Source organism: Schistocerca piceifrons, chromosome 2, assembly GCF_021461385.2.
Source record: "Schistocerca piceifrons isolate TAMUIC-IGC-003096 chromosome 2, iqSchPice1.1, whole genome shotgun sequence".
NCBI lineage: Eukaryota > Metazoa > Arthropoda > Insecta > Orthoptera > Acrididae > Schistocerca > Schistocerca piceifrons.
This window is the reverse complement of record NC_060139.1, coordinates 447,992,425-448,013,021: the sequence shown is the minus strand read 5'-3', so window position 1 is coordinate 448,013,021 and position 20,597 is coordinate 447,992,425. Positions and strand designations below refer to the sequence as shown.

The 20,597-nt window shown below is 43.6% G+C and overlaps 1 protein-coding gene across 1 annotated transcript in view; it reads right to left on the bottom strand.

The window, feature by feature from the left end:
• The window catches only part of LOC124775466, a 737,529-nt gene that overhangs the window by 137,511 nt on the left and 579,421 nt on the right, over nt 1-20,597 (bottom strand). The window lies entirely within an intron of this gene.

Genomic DNA, 20,597 nt, shown 5'->3' with positions numbered 1-20,597 from the left:
TAAAATCTGAGGTCATCAGTCCCCTAGACTTAGAACTACTTAAACCTAACTAACCTAAGGACATCACACATATCCATGTCCGAGGCAGGATTCGAACCTGCGACCGTAGCAACAGTGCAGTTACGGACTGAAGCGCCCAGAACCGCTCGGCTACACTGGCCGGCGGAGTTTAAACCTTGTGTTAATGCTGTAACGTACCAACTGGACAAAATTTGACACGATATTCCTTAGGACATCCAACAACTCTGCCAATCAATGCCAAGCCGAATAACTGTTTACATAAGGGCCAGAGGTTGACGACCGTGTTATTTACTTGGGAAATTTGTGAAGCTCGTTTGTAACGCATAGATAATCCAGTAACAAGTTTGTTTGTGTGGCCATCCTCCGCAGCAAGCTTATAAATACTTGTTTTGAAAATAAAATGCCGGCCGCGGTAGCCGAGCGGTTCTAGGCGCTTCAGTTCGGAACCGCGTGACTGCTACGGTCGCAGGTTCGAATCCTGACTCGGGCATGGATGTATGTGATGTACTTAGGTTAGTTAGGTTTAAGTAGTTCTAAGTTCTAGGGGACTGATGACCTCGGATGTTAAGTCCCATAGTGCTCAGAGCCATTTGAACCATTTTATGAAAGTAAAATGCCTTTTCCTGCTGATAGATACTTTATTTATCCCATACGCGCTTCGCCCTCTCCTGTTCTGATGCATCATCAATGGGATCTATAACGATACAGTTGTGTTAGTTTTAGATTATTAAACAGTTCACTTCGCGATTTTTTTTTGTAAAAAAAGTAATTACTTACGTTTTGTTGATCTGCGTTTCCTCACATCTGGTCTGGAGGTCGCACTAACAGTTTTATCACTGCCATATAATCACATCTTTGTGTTCTCGCCTTCCACACACTGTTCACCATGTTTCTCACTCTTTTTTGTGGTGGGCTATTGCTCTTTTGTCACTCGATACAACTATTTCGTCGTACACTGTTTTTGACACTGTGAAAAGCCGGTCGCGGTGGTCTCGCGGTTCAAGGCGCGCAGTCCGGAACCGTGCGACTGCTACGGTCGCAGGTTCGAATCCTGCCTCGGGCATGGATGTGTGTGATGTCCTTAGGTTAGCTAGGTTTAAGTAGTTCTAAGTTCTAGGGTACTGATGACCACAGCTGTTAAGTCCCATAGTGCTCAGAGCCAATACTGTGAAAAACAGGGTACGACTAAATAGTTCACACTGTGAAAAACAGTGTACAGCGAAATAGTGGTATCGAGTGACAAAAGAACAATATTGCACCACAAAAAAGACTGAGAAACATGGTGAACAGTGTGTAGAAGGCGAGAACACAAAGATGTGATTATACGACAGTGATAAAAGTGGTAGTGCGACCTCCAGACCAGATGTAAGGAAACGCAGATCAGCAAACCGTAAGTAATTACTTTTTTTACAAAAAAATAGCAAAGTGAACTGTTTGATTATTTAAAACTAACAAAACTGTATCGTTATAGATCCTACTCATCGTGCCTTAGAACAGGAGAAGGCGAAACGCCTAAGGGACAAATAAAGTAACTAGCAACAGGAAAAGGCAGTGTTATTTACAAAACAAGTATTTAAAATCATTCTGAAATTGTAAACATTTCTTTATCTCTACGTGTACATGGCGTCTACAGATTTCCCTCCGATTCAGATAATAATTCCTTCGTGGTGCATCGTTTTCACCCTGTTTTTGTCTTAGAGTGTACTTTCTGGTCAGTTTTGTTTTGCTCGCCCTGTTTTGCACGGAATTGAAGACTTGTGTATCTACTGATGTGCGTTCAATAGTAGGCCATGAAATGAACATAGGGAATTCTCCAGCCCCCCGCCGCCCTTTTTACGAGAGCACTACTCAGCGCACGGCGTGCTGTCGCCACTTGCGGCGAGACGCGGGCCCGCTGAAGTGGCGACGCGGGCCGCGTTTTTGCGCGGTGTTTCCGGACACGTGGCGCAGTGCCGGCGGTAATTTGGTCGTGACCGTGGATTTACGGCGCCGCGCCGCCACTCGGCGGAGTTACGAGCGGCCGGCGTTCTGACCGAGCGCGCCGGCCTTCCTGCTTGCCTCTATCGGAGGGCCGGCCTTCTCACGGCCGGGCTTCTCCGCCCGCGAGCTGCGCGTCATTTCCCGATCACTCGTTCAACACAGCTCAGCACTGGTCACGTGATGAACGACATACGAGCGCACGGAATATCAGAGCATCTTTATGGCTGAATTTCCCGTCAGATCACCGAGTTTAAGCGCTGTCGGGCGTGGCCGGTACTTAGATGGGTGACCATCCGGGCCGCCATGCATTGTTGCCATTTTTCGGGGTGCACTCAGTCTCGTGATGCAACTGAGGAACTACTCGACCGAATAGTAGCGGCTCCGGTCAAAGAAAACCATCATAACGACCGGGAGAGCGGTGTATTGACCACATGTCCCTCCTATCCGCATCCTCAGCTGAGGATGACACGGCGGTCGGATGGTCCCGATGGGCCACTTGTGACCTGAAGATGGAGTGCTTTTTTTATGGCTGAATACCTCCCAACCAAATGTCGTTTCTGCCGGACCGAAATCCATTGACACAAATCTTCCTCGGGTATGTCGTGAAAGAGTGGTACATGTTTTCACAATACTGACGGTTTTGCAAAAGGACAACTCCGGTTTCACGTGTTTTTATACACAATGATTCAGCTCCCCCTGCGTATAGGTTTTATGCAACTTGTAGAGCCTTCAAATTCCACATGCAAAATTTTCATATTCTCTGAGCTGCTACATGCAAACTATTAGTTCTACAGAAAAAATGGACATGAGCTTTATGTAGGAAATATAATGCAGTTAAATTTTATTCAGGGACACGTCTCCGCTAGAGGCTGTAGCTGTCGAATAATTCGAGAGAGACGTAAAAAAGCCGGCCGCGGTGGCCGTGCGGTTCTAGGCGCTCCAGTCCGGAGCCGCGCTGCTGCTACGGTCGCAGGTTCGAATCCTGCCTCGGGCATGGATGTGTGTGATGTCCTTAGGTTAGTTAGGTTTAAGTAGTTCTACGTTCTAGGGGACTGATGACCTCAGAAGTTAATTCCCATAGTGCTCAGAGCCATTTGAACCATTTTTGAACTTTAGTTTGTGTTACATGCAAACGTCTAGAGCATTGCTATTTTCAAAAGAAACATCCCATATTACAAAGATATATGTGTTACTTCTAGGGGGTTGACAAAATTTGGAAACACCATGCTTTAGCATACTTGTTGCAGTGTACGAAAACTGTTGCCATTCAAAAAAATGTTCAAATGTGTGTGAATCTTATGGGACTTAACTGCTAAGGTCATCAGTCCCTAAGCTTACACACTACTTAATCTAAATTATCCTAAGAACAAACACACACACCCATTCCCGAGGGAGGACTCGAACCTCCGCCGGGACCAGCCGCACAGTCCATGACTGCAGAGCCTTAGACCGCTCGTCTAATGTTGCCATTCAAAACAACTTCCAGTCATCTGGAATGGATAATTACAGGTCCTGTATGGTTTTCAAGGAATTTTGTGCCATTCTATCTGCAAAATAGTGAAAAGCTGAGGCAGCGGTATGGAGGTGGATAGCGATTATGCATCCCTCCCTCCAAAGTTGATCACAAAGGCTTAATGAAATTCCGATCTGCTGACAGTCATGGCCAGGGGTGATGCGACACTTTATCCTCGCGCTCACAAAACCAGTCCTGGAGGATACGAGCTGTGTGAACACACCCTGTCGCCTTGCAACACAGCATCACCATTGGGAAAGAAACATTGTACCATGGGACTGACCTCATCAACCAAAATTGTACTTAATCCTTGGCAGTACATGCAAAATAAGAAAGTGCACCAGGAAGGCTGGCGCAGTTTAGAGCCCATGGCGGAATCCATTCTCAGACAGACATTTTGCCTTGGACGTTCTCGCGTGCGTCGGCATTCCATAGAGTTTTATAGGGTGAATGCTGCTTTGTTTGTGGTTCGGTCCGACCACGACCGACGGCGCGTGTAGACACGGACAGGAGGAGAAACAGAGAGAGAACACGTGTTTCGACAGTCATTTCTGGCGTGCTCTTGTTCGGAGATTAGCGTGACATCGGGTCTGTCAGTCGTGGGGCCCGAGCACAGCAGCACGTGGCGCGGCCGCTGCCGCACGCGTCCCTTTGCGGGACACCGAGCGGGCTGCGTGCGCGGTGTGGGCCAGCGCACACAGTGGACAGTGGCGGACGGTGCGAGCTGCGCAGTCGAAAGATTTCTTAACAGTGAAATTACGTGTGAAGGGTGTTTCATGATGGTATTCCTCACGTGACTGGAATAAAGAAAAAGATCGATTTAACTACTTCTTTTCGACGTATTTTACAACACCTGCATCTCCCCGAACAGCAGAGAATTATGAGCAAGAGAGAGCTAACAAAAGAAAACTGAACTTTTTATAAATAAATATACCTTACGCTATGTAATGGAATTTCTTGGCGTGAGATCCTTCCTTCCCAGCATAGAGCCACCACTTCCAGGTAGGGGAGGGGGAGGATAGGGTTGCGAGGTTTACCAGAGGGGAGGGATTAATTAATTGATCGATTTAAGTATGTAGTTAATCAAATTCATAGAGTGAGAAGGGGCTATTTCAATGACTCAGACCTGAAACTGTACCTCTATCAGCGAAGGGGAGGGGGGAGGGTTGGAAGTTTCCTAAGGGGTTAGGAGGAGTAGGGGGAGTGCAGCGGTAGGCGGACAATAGGTCAAGGGCCTGTCAATCAAACTGAAGGATTGTCCCCAGGGACCCATAATCCTCTCAGCAGAACAATAGTTAGGGACCTGTCAATCAAAGGAGAAAAATAGGTTTGATCCTGAGAGCTCCTGAATGTAGGCAACCTGCACTAACAAAATGCACCAGCAGCCTTGGTGCCCTGAAATTAATACAACTACAATTTTAACACCTAAAAATTCTTGTGTACAGTCTTGTGTAAAATAAGTAATGCAGTCAACATGACACAAAAATACTAAAAAAAATTAAATCTCGAACTGAATGTGACTCTTGGTTCTATATTTCATTGTTGAAAACAATGATTTACTCAGTATCTTAAACAGAAAATTAGGCCAACTTAAAGTTGATTTTTTTTCTCTTGCAATACTGGATATTTGTTCTCATCAACTATTCTCCAAATGTTCTCATCTGAAAAATTATAGCTTGATTCGTAGCTCCACGTCTGTTTTTGCTGGAACAAACTCTACAATATATGTGACTATTCGGTTGCATTTACATTGCAAGTAAAGGTATTAACGGAAAAGGAATCGCTGACATAATAATATTACACTGTAGAAATGGCTCACAAATTGATCTATAAATAACTGAAAGGGGTTAAATAAGTCAGTTTCAGCGCCACCTGTTGTTATTTTATCCGTATTTGGAAGATATAAAGGTGACTCCATCTGCGGATACGATACATAGAAACGAGTTCAGCCTTCAACGACTTTACAGATGCTCTCGTTTCCCCACCCTTATGACATTAACGAGCAGCACAAGTAATTATACCCAGAGGGACAAATGTCTTCTATTTTTCTGTACATTCATAAAATTGGAGCTACTTTGATGCTTCTTTATAAATGCAATTATGTACATTTATATGGGAGCCACATACTTTCTTATGAGCAGCCGAATCAAGGGATGTAGTGATATGTCCCCTGTGGCATCTCTCGCAAAAATAACATATAAAGTATGAAAGCTAAAATACTACGGCAGATATGTTGTCACTGAGAAAACCCTGCTGATGTTTGTTCCCTTGCGAAGAAGTTAAGCTTTGTGTTCAGCCTGATAACCAAAACCTGTGTAAAGTCGGTCGATCCCATTCTAAACGAGTAAACGGGAAGATTGTGGAACACTCGTTTTCCCTGGACCCCAGAGATATCTGATTTGGGCATGGTGGAGGACTATTGAATATAGGTGAGAGGTGATTATTAGTTCCGGCATTGTCTCTAAATTAAGTGAAACCTCCAGAATATTTTTGGCGGAATGGTAAAGGAACTCTTATGTAACTGGAACGTACCTGTTCTTGTGACTGGTTGCGAGAGTAGTTTTATAATTAAAATATTCCTCTTAATTAGCTGTTTTGTTGAAAGAAGACACCTGGTCAGAAGTAGTTCTGTACGATACGGTATATCTGAAATAGGTTCTTGCTGTAGCACAGTAAACATGCGAAATAAGTGAAACCTTAAATCATATATGTTTAGAACATATTTTACGCAGGTATTGTGTTTGTCTTGAACGCATGTTAGTCATTAACCAACTTCTTGTTTGGCAGGCTCATTTACGTAACGCGTCTAATTAACACAGTTTTCCTGTATTCGTGGTCTATCGGCACTAAAAAACGACGCAGGAGTTATTAGTGGCTAGAGTGGTTCTTCTTGCTGGCATTCAAGGACAGATTGCGTAAACTTATATTGATTTTATATGACTTTTTATCGACCTTCCACTTGCGTCCCATGTGGTTCCATTTGTACGATGTTTCCAAGAAATTTACGCTCATGAAAGTAAATACGACTTTAAGTGATTTATGTTCAACAAGAAAGCAAGGAAGCTATTATAAAATACGCAGAAATCAGTCATTTAACTTTGTAACGAAGCATGCCACACTTTCCAGAGGAAAGGAATTCTCGATGTCCTTTGCTCATATATTGAAACTGAGATCGCGGAATAACGTAAATGCAAAACATGGCGCAAGTGGGATTCCTTGTCGCCCGATTCTCTCTCGCTGTCCTCCTGACGAAAGGAACGCTGTACCAAACAGTAGTTATGCCTGAGATATTTTTGGATCCTGTGGAGCAGAATACCAGTAAGAAGTTATATCTTTATACCGTAACAGAACCTTCATTTTGCGGACAGTACCTCTCGTATTGTGCGACCAGAGAATGCCTAGGGACTGAGTCACATCTTCCACTTTCCAAGAGTTTATCTCCATTTCTTCCAGGCTCTCCTCCACATACTTTCATCCGGAGCCGCTAGTCCAGTACCGTAATCGGGGAGGCTATGTGTAGTTTGGTAGCTGTGAAGGGAAACTAGTAACAGTTTTGGGCAAGTCTATGAGGCGTGTACCTCAAAACACAGTTGATGTCACACTGCCTGCAAGAGGGAGGAATCAGTTTTTATGATATACTGTTTACAGTCAGTGTTTGATCATCGTCAGATCTACGTAGTTGCGAAAGCCGCCAATTGTATCCATATGGAACTACACATCGGAATTCGATACAATGAAAATGAGAAAAAAAATTTGAAAATTCTTCGTTACTGAGTTGGCAATTACTGTTTTTGTTTAAAACTTAGAGAGGTAAAATCCAACAACTGAAGTTGATAACCAATAACAAAAATCATTTTGTTAGATAATCGATTCGCATTATCGATATAAGTCAATCTGCTGTATCCTCGATGGCGACGTGCTGCTATCTGCATCTACAGGATCACACTGCAATTCATACCTAGCTTCGCAGACAGTTCAAAGAACACTGACAGACTACTTCTCGACCGTTCCACACTCGATTAGCACAAAGGAAAAAATAATTACTTTAATAAAAATAAATTTTCAATATAACACGTTTTTATATAGGACTAAAAAGTATAAAGTAATTTCTCTTAGCCCCATAGAAAGTGCTAAACCCATGCAGATAGTTCTGAAAGTTAGCGACGTGAATTATAATAGCTACGAAAATAATTGTAGCATCTGTAACGAAAAATGTGGGACACATGGAATAGTTAGGAGGTGAGCTGTTCATCCATCAGTTACGTACTGCTAGCGTCCCACGTTCTAGGTTTGTAATGAATCTTACAAGTATTTTCATAGGTATCAAAAATTGAAAATCACAATTTTCAGCCTGTCAGAACGGGATTAGGAATCTGTATGAGGCTAGAAGGAATTTTTTATACTTTTTAGTCCAATACAAAAACATGTTGCATTTAAATAATTATTTTCTGCTTTTTGGTCTTGTGTGTGTGAAACTTTCAACGCGATTTCAAACATCTTAATGAGATTACAACAGAATATGTGGTAAATTTCAAATTTGTTTTAGTTTATCTTCAGCTGACTCAACCAACATATTGATTCTTTCCATGTGTATCTCGCGGAAAGAACGTGAGCTTAAAAATTAGAGAGTTTGAGCTCACATCATGGCTTGACACGTTCTTCCCACAAACCACTCGCGGGTGGAGCAGGAAAAGGGTGAAACAGCAGTATTACACGAAGTAACGTCCGTCACACAACAGACAATAGTAGTAGTAGTAGTAGTAGTAGTAGTATGGTACTCTGTCTTACGGCAGGTCTTGTCATGGGTTAAGCCTCTTCCACTTCTGTCTGTCCATAGTCAGTCTTTTCCTTTGATATTGTCCAGCATTTGATATCTTCTTTTTCCTCTTCCCCCCTTTTCCCTCCACCATTCCTTCTAATCCTCCCTTCAATAAATAGTTACTCCTCAAACAATGTCCAATCCAGTTCCGTTTTCTCTTTCTGATGACTTTCATCATGTTTCTTCCTTCTCCAACTCTTCTTAATACTTCTTCATTCCTTACTCGGTCTTCCCATTTCACTTTTTCCATTCTTCTCCATATCCACATCTCTAGTGCCTCCAGTCTTCTTTCATCTTAATTCCTCAATGTCTAGAAAGCGAGTAAATATTGCATTTTAATTCGTTTCTCAGCTATGTTCAAAATTTCATTTCTCTAGTTCATCGGAAAGTTAATTCGAAATCAGCTGCTAATTTGTACTGAACAGACAGACATAACTCCTCCGTCTTTCCATGTTTGCTCAGATTTCACTTATTTTCTTGCGATTGTCATTTATCCGTGTATAGGTGGGAGTCAATGAAATATTTTCTCATTCGTAGATGAGAAGTGGTGATTGAAATTTCGTTAACAGGCGTCGTTGCAACGAAAAGTTGCCTTTGTTTTAATGACTGCCACCCCAATTGGCTCCTCAGCTGCAGAGGATCGCCGCTTGGCGCACGGAATGGCGATAATTCTCCCTCAACGTAAACAAATGTAACGCATTGCGAATACATATACAAAAAGACCCTTTATTCTATGATTATACGATTGCAGAACAGTCAATGGAAGCATCACATTTCATAAAATATCTAGGAGGTGGGTACGGATCGATCTGACCACATGAAATTAATCGCGAATAAGGCAAATGGCAGACTGACTTCACCGGAAGAATTCTCAGGAAATGCAATCCATCGACAAAGCAAGTAGGTTACAAAACACTCGTTTATCCAATACCTTAGTAATGCTAGTCAGTCTGGGATCCGTACCACAGGTACTCGGTGCCCCACTGCAGACTCCTAAGGTACGAGCATATGGGATTGGTTCTCAAGTATGTGAGTGGCTCGAAGACTTCTTAAGTAATAGAATCCAGTACGTTGTCCTCGATGGTGAGTGTTCATCGGAGGTGAGGGTATCATCTGGAGTGCCCCAGGCAAGTGTGGTAGGTCCGCTGTTGTTTCCTGTCTACATAAATGATCTTTTGGATAGGGTGGATAGCAATGTGCGGCTGTTTGCTGATGATGCTGTGGTGTACGGAAAGGTGTCGTCGTTGAGTGACTGTAGGAGGATACAAGGTGACTTGGACAGGATTTGTGATTGGTGTAAAGAATGGCAGCTAACTGTAAATATAGATAAATATAACTTAATGTATATGAATAGGAAAAAGAAACCTGTAATGTTTGAATACTCCATTAGTAGTGTAGCACTTGACACAGCCACGTCGATTAAATATTTGGGCGTAACATTGCAGAGCGATATGAAGTGGAACAAGCATGTAATGGCAGTTGTGGGGAAGGCGGATAGTCGTCTTCGGTTCATTGGTAGAATTTTGGGAAGAGGTGGTTCATCTGTAAAGGAGACCGCTTATAAAACACTAATACGACCTATTCTTGAGTACTGCTCGAGCGTTTGGGATCCCTATCAGGTCGGATTGAGGGAGGACATAGAAGCAATTCAGAGGCGGGCTGCTAGATTTGTTACTGGTAGGTTTGATCATGACGCGAGTGTTACGGAAATGCTTCAGGAACTTGGGTGGAACTCTCTAGAGGAAAGGCGGCTTTCTTTTCTTGAATCGCTACTGAGGAAATTTAGAGAACCAGCATTTGAGGCTGACTGCAGTACAATTTATACTGCCGCCAACTTACATTTCGCGGAAAGACCACAAAGATAAGGTAAGAGAGATTAGGGCTCGTACAGAGGCATATAGGCAGTCATTTTTCCCTCGTTTTGTTTGGGAGTGAAACAGGGAGAGAAGATGCTAGTTGTGGTAAGAGGTACCCTCCGCCACGCACCGTATGGTGGATTGCGGAGTATGTATGTAGATGTAGTAAACGGTTCATTTAGCAAGCGCGTTACCGTCTTAAAGGTGCTCAGCCAACTCTAGTTGCAGTCACTGCAAGAGAGGCGTTCTGCATCGAAGTGGTCCACTATTGAAGTTCTGAGAGCGTACGTTCCTACAATAGTCAACCAATATTTTGCTTCCCTCTACGTATATCTCTCGAAAAGACCATGAAGGCAAAATTAGAGAGACTCGAGCCCACACCGTGGCTTACCATTAATCGTTCTTCCCGCGGGTTCGCGACCGGAACAGGAACAGCGGGAAGTCATACTGGTACACGAAGCACTCTCCGCCACACACCAAAAGGTGGCTTGCGGAGCATGTATGTAGATCATATCCGTGATACTCTTTCCTCTCTTTTGCGATAACACAAAGTGAGCTGTTGTTGTTTCAACATTTTCGCGGTCTCCCGTCAATCCTGTCTGATAATTATCCCCACCACGCAGCAACATTCCAGGAAAGGACGGACAAGAGTGGTGTAGACAGTCTCGTTAGTAGGTTTGCCACATTTTCTAAGTTTTCTGACAATACAGCTCAGACTCTGGTTTGCCTTCACCACAAACTTTGAACCGTGGTGGTTCCAAATTAAGTTGTTCGTAATTGTAATCCGTAGCAGATGTTGAAAATACCGCTACAGTTGTAAGGTTCTTTTATTTAGAGCACGACCGGCTTCGGGCTATTAGACGCCCATCTTCAGGTCTTATTTTGAAAATAGCAGAAGATAAGTTTTACACGCAGCAATACACATAAAAACACAAGAAAGTTCCATAAAACATTTTAGAAACCACTGGTTGGGTTGGGTGCTGTAAAACCTAAGTCAATGGCAAAGTGACACCAGACAGTACAGTGGACGACTGCCTCGGTAAAGAAATAGCAGGACCCCTAAAGTTCGTGCTGTGAGCCCGAGCGCCGTCTCACAGGAGACGGTGTTTTACCAGCATGCGCAGAGCGCCGAGTAGAGTACGGGAAGGGGGTTCAAATGGCTCAGTGCACTATGGAACTTAACAGCTGAGGTCATCAGTCCCCTAGAACTTAGAACCACTTAAACCTAACTAACCTAAGGATATCACACACATCCATGCCCTAGGCAGGATTCGAACCTGCGACCGTAGCGGTCGCGCGACTCCAGACAGACGCGCCTTGAACCGCTTGGCTACATTAGCCGGCACGCGAAGGGGTAGGGGGGGGGGGGGGGACAAACTGGTAAACCAGTGTGGCAAAATTATTGACATCTCTTGACGGGAAGAAGAACGCGGAGCCACTAACCCGGCCGTTCACAGTTTTAATAGTGATTTATATTTAAAAAGAAAAAAACAAAAAAAGACATTACACAGAAAGTTATATAAAATCGATAAAAGTGAATTATAAGGAATAAATGAACATACTGAATAAGACAGCGCAGAATTGCAGTAAATCAGTGGGAGCCGGCGGCGTAACATTTATGTATAACCCGGAATACGTAATGAAACTTTTCCCTTTTTTTATTTTTTATTTTAATGGAGGTATATATGGCGACGTGGAATCTCACAACTGTAGTCGTATTTTCAATGTCTGGTAAAATGCTCTGTTGCGGCTGTTCCTCTGACAGTATTGTTGGTATAATCCCTAGGTATTTAGTAGATTCGACGACCTTCACATTTGTGGATTTGTCGTGCAACCGAAATTTGACAGACTTTTTTTTAATACTAGTGTGGAAGACCTCACACTTTTTATTGTTTAGGATCGGCTGCCACTTTTCGAATTATACGGATATCTTGTCTAACTCATTTTTCAACCCTCTATACTAGACAGGAAACTATCTAACCCGAAACATTTCTATATTTGACACTACTTTTTCAGTGTGTCCTGCAGGTTTCACACGCATAATCGCAGTAGGTATCTTTCAACCATGGAAGTATAGAGTTCGTAAGCAGGAACATGGGCTTTTTAAGCAATCGCCTCACGCCATATAGTGAACGCGATGCTACATGGCTGTATCAAAACAGACAAGATGGCCGAAACAGTTGTTGCGTTACTGAAACAGAGTCCGTAGCACTACAAACGATGGACCCATTTGCTCGTATGTGTGCCCAGGAAGGGGGTATTATGCAGGCATTTGATAGAGATGGAATAACCGGCTTTCACAACCGGCACCATGAAGGTTGATGTATGGGCAGAAATCGTAGGTGACAGTCTGGTGTGAGCTTCTGTTGTCCCGGCACTTTTTATAGTTGCCGCCTGCATGGACTGTTCTCTATTTGCTAGACGATGTGCTCGTGAAGATGAGAGGGAGCGTGTGGGCTACGCGTGTTGACATTGCGCCACATTTTAGTTACGTTGCTCAACGTGTGCTGGACGACGATCGCAGTGCTTTGTATTATTATGTGTCGAGTCACTTAATGCAACTTACGCAGGCAACAGACGCTCCTGAAGCGGAGAGGTGTAATCTGCGTCTCATGAAAACCTGCTTTTAGTGTTTTCATGTAATTAGCCTGAAATCTTAATAAAGGAATCGGATTTACATCGTATTTGTGGTTAACAGCCAGTCCTTACTCGATTTTTAACTCATTTCAAATTACGTACGGTCTTCAGAAAATAAGATAGACTCGTGTAAGTCGTGTTGTCTTCTTTGCTTTTCGGCCTCTTTTTCTGTTATTGCACATATACACGTTTTATAGGTTCGTTGTCGTCGTTAGTAACTGCAATAAAAGTCTTATTAAGACCAGACGCTAAGGCCATTGCACAAGAAGAGCGGCCAATTATCAGAACGAGTATAGGGTCCGGGTTTCCTGCAGACACACTGCTGCTGTTGTACGGATAGCAGTGTGTGGGTGAAATGACGTGGCAACTGAAAACGTACTTTTATAGTTGAATTTCGCAGAGGAGTGCGATTCTTGTGAGCAAAACGTCTAAATTGCACACGCTTCACGGTATGATTCTGAAGGTGTATCGACCAAATCAAAACTCGCATCCAGCCGAAGTGAAATGGTGCCATCAATTTAACCAGTGCCGCATAGACGTGGGTGATTCTGATCGAAAAGGAAGACCGTCGACATCGATCACAGAGGACGATACCCAGGCAATCGAGGAAGAACATCTGCGAGGTAAGAGATTTACAAACGATGAGGACGCCCACATAGGAGCCCTGGAGTCGTTCCGGGGTGATGAAGCGGATTTCTGCCGCGGAGGAACTGGATGATCGGTAGAACGTTCCGATTGTTGTTTACTGAGACTTGGGACTGTTGAAAAACAGTGCCCTGTATCTATGCCACTTTTATGCTGTGATGACCTCAACCCACAAGAAAAACAATTATCAAAATCTGAACTGTGAAGTCATTCAAAATTCTAGTTGGAAAACCACACTCTTTGTTATACTTCTCAATTGGTCACGATCCCACTTTGTTTATGAACTGAAAACTCTAATATTCACGAGAAACTGCTCTGAAGTAAACCTGAACCGACAAAATTGCGTATATATTCTCTGAAACTTCAAAGACATCTTAGACAATATCTGAAAGGAATTAGAAAATGTGACAAAATTTCGTGAATCACACACAATACTGTTAATAACTGCATGACCACTGGAGGGGGGGGGGGGTGTTCACCATACATCTACCCACTTTTGAGTATAACCAGTGACTCTTAATACTACGACTCGTAGCAATACGATATCAAAAACTTTTATTACTGGGTAAACAGGCTCTACGTGATTTGACAGCTGACATTTATAATTCACGCACACGTCAGGAAATGCACCAATACGGGAATAGCAGCTTTTACGTTATTGGTCAGAACGCAAGCAATTATGACGGTCGCTGTAATTTTCGCGCGACGCCATATTTTGCGACAAAATACTCTTATTAGGCACTGTCATATGTCTAGTCTCATAACAATACATAAAACTACATAAAATAATTACAATAATTTTGACATGCAAGGAGAATTAGTTCTAATGAGAGGAAGAAGTTTATATTTACTGGTGTTTTAACAATGACTACCAGGCAACTTTTAATTCACTGATTGTCATATTATTTTCGTTAGCAGAAAGCAAACATAAACTAAACAAAGAATTTATTTGAATAGAGTCTGTAATTCTTATACTTTTAATAGAGAAAGAAAGTTTCTAGGTCAGGGGATAGCGTTCGGCAAAATCTCTTAACTTTTTGTTGCATACGAGGCGTTGCGTTGGGCAGCACGATGTCGGCGGGTTACGATGATGAGAGCAGGATACAGACAGTTCCGCTGGTTAATCTTCTCCGGCGAAACGCAAATAAAGTTCCGGCACAGCTGTATCATTAACCCCGTAGTGATTAACAAACCACAAGACGCCAGTATCCGACCGTAGTTGACATGTCCTCTCTTTGAAAGTGCATTACGTAGACATCACTCGTTTTTACACTTTATGCACTTATCGTCCATAATTACACAGTTTGTCACATTCATATAGTCTTAGTCACAAATACACAGTTCATAGAATTGTTCTTGTGTGTGAAGCTCACCGTAAACAATATCCACTCTGTTTTCGCATTTCAAACTTCGACAACGTCACTGAAAGTTATTTATATTGCACAGTTAATTAAAGTCTTCACTTTCACGGCTTGACAGAATGTGATAGACATCAGTTCCGCCACCCAAAACCAATACCTGCAAAGTTCATTCGCATAAAAGCACTGTTCGTGTCGGCCACAACAATGTATTGTTAGCGGCACTTTCACAGTCCGGTTTATTTGCTCTTAAAGTTCGCTGGCGATGGCATTACATACCGCAGTGGTAAAGAGAATTAATAATCTGATAGTTCGGTATCACTGTCCATACAATTACGTATTCTTTCATAAAACACAGTACTATTTTTCCGCGCACGCTTCACAGACACACCATCCACCATCCCCTCTACTACACAACAACCTTTCGACTATCGATATCACTATCGCTGTCCCCTGTCTATAGATGTTATATCGTTATCGTAAATTACATAAATCTTTATAAATGTTATTGACTGCATTTTTCACAATTAATAATATTTCAAAAGAGAACTTTACAAACTTTACCACAGGTACAAAGCAAGAAACATATTTATCCATTGGCAAACGAAATAATCACAATTACATCTTTACATTTAAAAACCACAATAGAATGTTACATAATCACAATTAGAAATGCCCACATGAACAAAAGAAAAAGAATAGAAATCTAAAGAAAATCACGAAAAAAATTTTTATATGCGTAATTAGCAATGCCTTCACAATGTGCAGTGCAACATTCAATAACAGTTATTTGGCCTGCTCTAATAATGTATTTATGAAGTTCCCCTGTATGTCTGGACAATAGTATAGTACTCTGTTACAGACCATACGTACTCGTAATTGCATAACCGTCAGTTTGAAACTAATGGTACGCACACTACCACGACACACGCCGAGAGTGTCCTACCCGTGGGCTACGGACTTTCCTGCACACTAACATGAGGTGTCCCGTCTTTTAAGATGCAGACAATAAACCACCTAATTGTTTAATTAAATAACTGTAACAACTTACCTCGAATCAGATGTGTGCGCCCGTTTTGATTTGTCACTTCGTCGGCGGTCTGAATGCCAATTAACATCCTGTGCGTGCAACTGATATTTATAAAGGACGTAGAAGGCAAAGGTTTTCTTACACTGGGAAGAGAAGAAGTATTATGCAAAGGCAGTCGCTGTGGTCAAGGGTGTACCCTCCGAGGTACAGGGGTTGGTAAATGCCCGCCAGCCGTCTAGGCTGAAAATGTTTATCATCTTCGCAAACTGAGCTAGCATTCTATCCCGCCTCACAGCCACATTTATCAGTTCAATGTTGCTTTGAGGAATGCCAAAATGTGTAGTACACCCGCTCGGATAGTGAAGGGCGTTAACCAGCCTAGCGGGATACAGGGAGGCAAAACTCATCGAATCAGCCACGCGCATTAACAACGAGATATGGTGAGCTGGCCAGCCTGCATGTGGTGTTTAGGCGGTTTCCCATATACCACTGGGTGAATACCGGTCTGGTACCCACGTCCCGTCTCAGATACACCCTATGCAAAGATTTAGTGAATTTTCCCACATATGCACATCAGATTTACTCAAGACGCAAACGGTTGGGGAACACAAGAATTTGAATAAGAGACTGATGACCGTAGATGTTTAGTTTCCTTAATCTTGTTATCATCATCAACAGCATCATGAATACGTATGGGATATTGCAACTGTATCCAGAGTCATTTCTAAAATCTTAAAATTCGCCGTTCACTGCTGTTCTCCTCGTGACCGAAAATACTACAGGTGTCTGGGCTCTAAAAGTCTCAATAGCACTGTTCCTACAGTTTGCAAATTTCTGGTAAGTTACTGACCTCTGTCAAAACAGCCAAAGAATGTTAACATACATAGTAAATGTTAGAATGTATCCGAAAGTTACATGCCTAAGTGCAAAATAACGTGAATAAGTTTCGTAAAATTTATACTCTCTCAGTTAAGAACATTTCAGATAGCAGACACACATCGCAAAATTGTAGAATTAGTATGTTTGATGATTAAGAAACACAGTTTTTTCAATCGCTATGAGTTTTGTTAAACAGGAAATTGTGCCCCGTTTCTTCCACCTTTCCCTTGTCCACGGAAACTTCCTCCCCCCTACTCCCGTTCTCCCACTCAGATTTGACGGTCGTGGAACTTTGCACCAAAATAATAGAAATAAAAAATCAACTCAAACGAGGCTGATCCTGCGAGAGCAGTAAAAGAGACATTAACGCGGTAGTCTCTTGTCCGTTATTAATGTGCTAATTCCATAACGTGGTCAAAATAAAGTACGCAAAATATAATGCACCTGCATCGTACTGCTTCGGTCTGCTTGCACGGTTGTGATAAGCAATGCGAAGCTCTCGCTTAAGGCTTGAAAATTATGTATGCAAGGAGCACGGCAAGTATCTTTCCCAAATCGGCCAGGACTGTGGGATTTTTATCTGTCGTCGTTTAGAGGCATAAAAATATGTTCGGGTCGAGGTGCGTGGCGGGATCCCTGTGCGCGCAGCAGAAATCAGATAGCATCTGAGTGACGCAGGAGGCTGCGCGCGCCGCGCTGTGCCGCCGATCTCGCGGCCTCGTGCGGTCGCCCGCCTCGGAAATAAACAGCTTTATTAGGTGTTCTGCACCGCTACGGCCGCGCCACGCTCTAGAGTTACCAGCCAGCGTAAAAAGCGGCGGGACGTAATTCAAAGCACCATTCAAAATATGCTTGTACTGAATAACTTGCGGACCATGAAACGTTCTGATAAAACTGTAGATTACAACCCGTCCCGTATTTTGTACTCGTTTTTCTCTACCGCGGAAGACAGAGGGGTAATTACATAAACCGCAGGCTATTTCGTGCTTTAATATTTGTGACAATCTATATTATATGGATTAACATTTAACATGGCTATTCGTCACAGAGTGTTCGATTACTATCCTGAGGTTTAAATAAAGGTTAATTATCAGTGGAGTAAGAGCATGAGCAGCAGCGTATTCTACAAAAGCGATTCAGTAAAAACAAGATAAATGAGTAAATGACGATGTTCACTAAAACAGCAGTATTCGTGAGAATGAAGCACCTAATCACACATTCATCATGGTAGACCCCCGAAATTAATCAGTGCAACGCCACCAGCAACGTTTCTAGACCCACTTCCTTATTTGCATAACAACCGGCAGAGGTTACAGCGCAATTTCACTAGTCCATAACTGTTCAGTAAAGTATCTGGATGTGAAATAAATAGTGCCGGCCGCTGTGGCCGAGCGGTTCTAGGCGCTTCAATCCGGAACCGCGCTCCTGCTGCGGTCGCAGGTTCGAATCCTGCCTCGAGCATGGAAGTGTGTGATGTCCTTAGGTTAGTTAGGTTTAAGTAGTTCTAAGTCTAGGGGACTGATGACCTCAGATGTTAAGTCTCATAGTGCTTAGAGCCATTTGAACCAAATAAATGGTGAAACGTCATAGGAAGGAAGTACTCTGTGAAACAACACGAAGGACCGGTTTCGTGATTTTACGGATATTCGCAAATGTACTACACAGTAGTGTTAATTCGCCGACAGGGCAATAATGGGCACTGTACGGACCCAGATGTGTTCCATCGAGTTCAGGTCATGCAAATTTTGTAGCCAGGCCATCGACGTGTGATCACCATCATTCTCCTCATATCACTGTACTACAATTTTGGTTCTGTGATAAGGACAGTTCCTCTGCTGGGACATCCCATCGCCATTAGAGAACACATCAAGCATGGAGCGATGCAAATGGTCCATAAAAATGTTCTCGTAGTCCATATCTGTCATGGGGCATTCTATTACTACCACAGGTCTCATGTAAGCCCAAATCAATGTCCCCCAGAGCATAATACTGCCTCCACCGACCTTTGTCAGTGACGCAGTGTACATTATATGATCAATTATCCGGACACTCACAAAAAATACGTTTTTCATATTAAGTGTATTGTGCTGCCACCTACTGTCACTCCATATCAGCGACCTCAGTAGTCACTAGACATGGTGAGAGAGCAGAATGGGGCGTTCCGCGGAACTCACGGATTTCAAACGTGGTCAGGTGACTGGGTGTCACTTGTGTCATACGTCTGTGCGTGAGATTTCCACACTCCTAAACATTCCTAGGTCCACTTTCCCGAAGTGATAGTGAAGTGGAAACGTGAAGGGACACGTACAGCACAAAAGCGTCTGTTGACTGACGGAGACTACCGACAAATGATCAGGGTCGTAATCTGTAATAGGCAGACACCTATCCAGACCGTCACACAGGAATTCCAAACTGCATCAGGATCCACTGCAAGTACTATGACAGTTAAGCTGGAGGTGAGAAAATTTGGATTTCATGGCCGAGCGGCTGCTCATAAGCCACACATCACGCCGGCAAATGCCAAACAACGCCTCGCTTGGTGTAAGGAGAGTACACATTGGAATATTGAACAGTGGAAAAACGTTGTATGGAGCGACGAATAACGGTACACAGTGTGGCGATCCGATGGCAGGGTGTGGGTATGGCGAATGCCGGGTGCACGTCATCTGCCAGCGTGTGTAGTGCCAGCAGTAAAATTCGGAGGCTCTGGTGTTAAGATCTGGTCATATTTTTCACGGAGAGGGCTTGCACCACTTGTTGTTTTGCGTGGCACCATCACAGCACAGGCGTACACAAATGTTTTAAGCACCTTCTTGCTTCCCACTGTTAAACAGCAATTCGGGGATGGCGATTCCACCTTTCAACAAGATCGAGCAGCTGTTCATAATGCACGGTCTGTGGCGGAGTGGTTACACGACAATAACATCCCTGTAATGGACTGGCCTGCACAGAGTCCAGACCTGAATCCTACAGATTCTTTGGGATATTTTGGAACGCCGACTTCGTGCCAGGCTTCACCGACCGACATCGAAACTCTCCTCAGTGCAGCATTGCTCGAAGAATGGGCTGCCATTCCCCAACAAACCTTCCAGCAGTGATTGAACGTATACCTGCGAGAGTAGAAGCCGTTATCAAGGCTAGGGGTGGGCCAACACCATACCGAATTCCAGCGTTACCTTTGGAGGGTACCACGAACTTTTAAGTCATTTTCAGCAAGGTGTCCGGATACTTTTGATCACATAGTGTAAGTTCCCAACAGCCGTTGGCCTGCATGTCGATGTATCCGTGTATCCGGAGACGATTATCGATCTCGTGTGACAAGAAACACGGTTCACGCGACCAGGCGACGGTCCCGTCTCGATTATCCCAAGTTCGCTCCAGGGAAGAAGTAGGGAGCGCCTGCTGAGGGGTCCCACGTTCAGCAACGTACTGTGAACGGCGTGCTCAGCTCTGAACGGTGTCCTCCTAAACACTTGCGCCAGCACCAGCACTGCAGATCTACCACAAATCTCCGCCTGTCCTACTCTACAGACCGGGAAAATCTCCGGCCCCCACGTTCTGTGACGAAGTATGGCCCAATACTTTGTCACCTAATCGTGGTTTCAGCGTCCTTCAAATACTTGTCATTGATGTTCGCGACAGTAGCCGACCATCTTCACCGTTTCCGAGATGTTTGTTAAGCAGGAGCTGGGCCATAACTGTCTGTCATTTGTCTAAGCCGATTACGTCTGTCGATTTCGCTATTTGCGATCCATCGTAGGTAGAATGGTTCCCTACTCGACTCTTGTCCACTTAGATACTTTCCTTGGCGTCTCACGGAGATGAAGAGCCACTGGGCGGCGTTCACATTCCCGCTGGG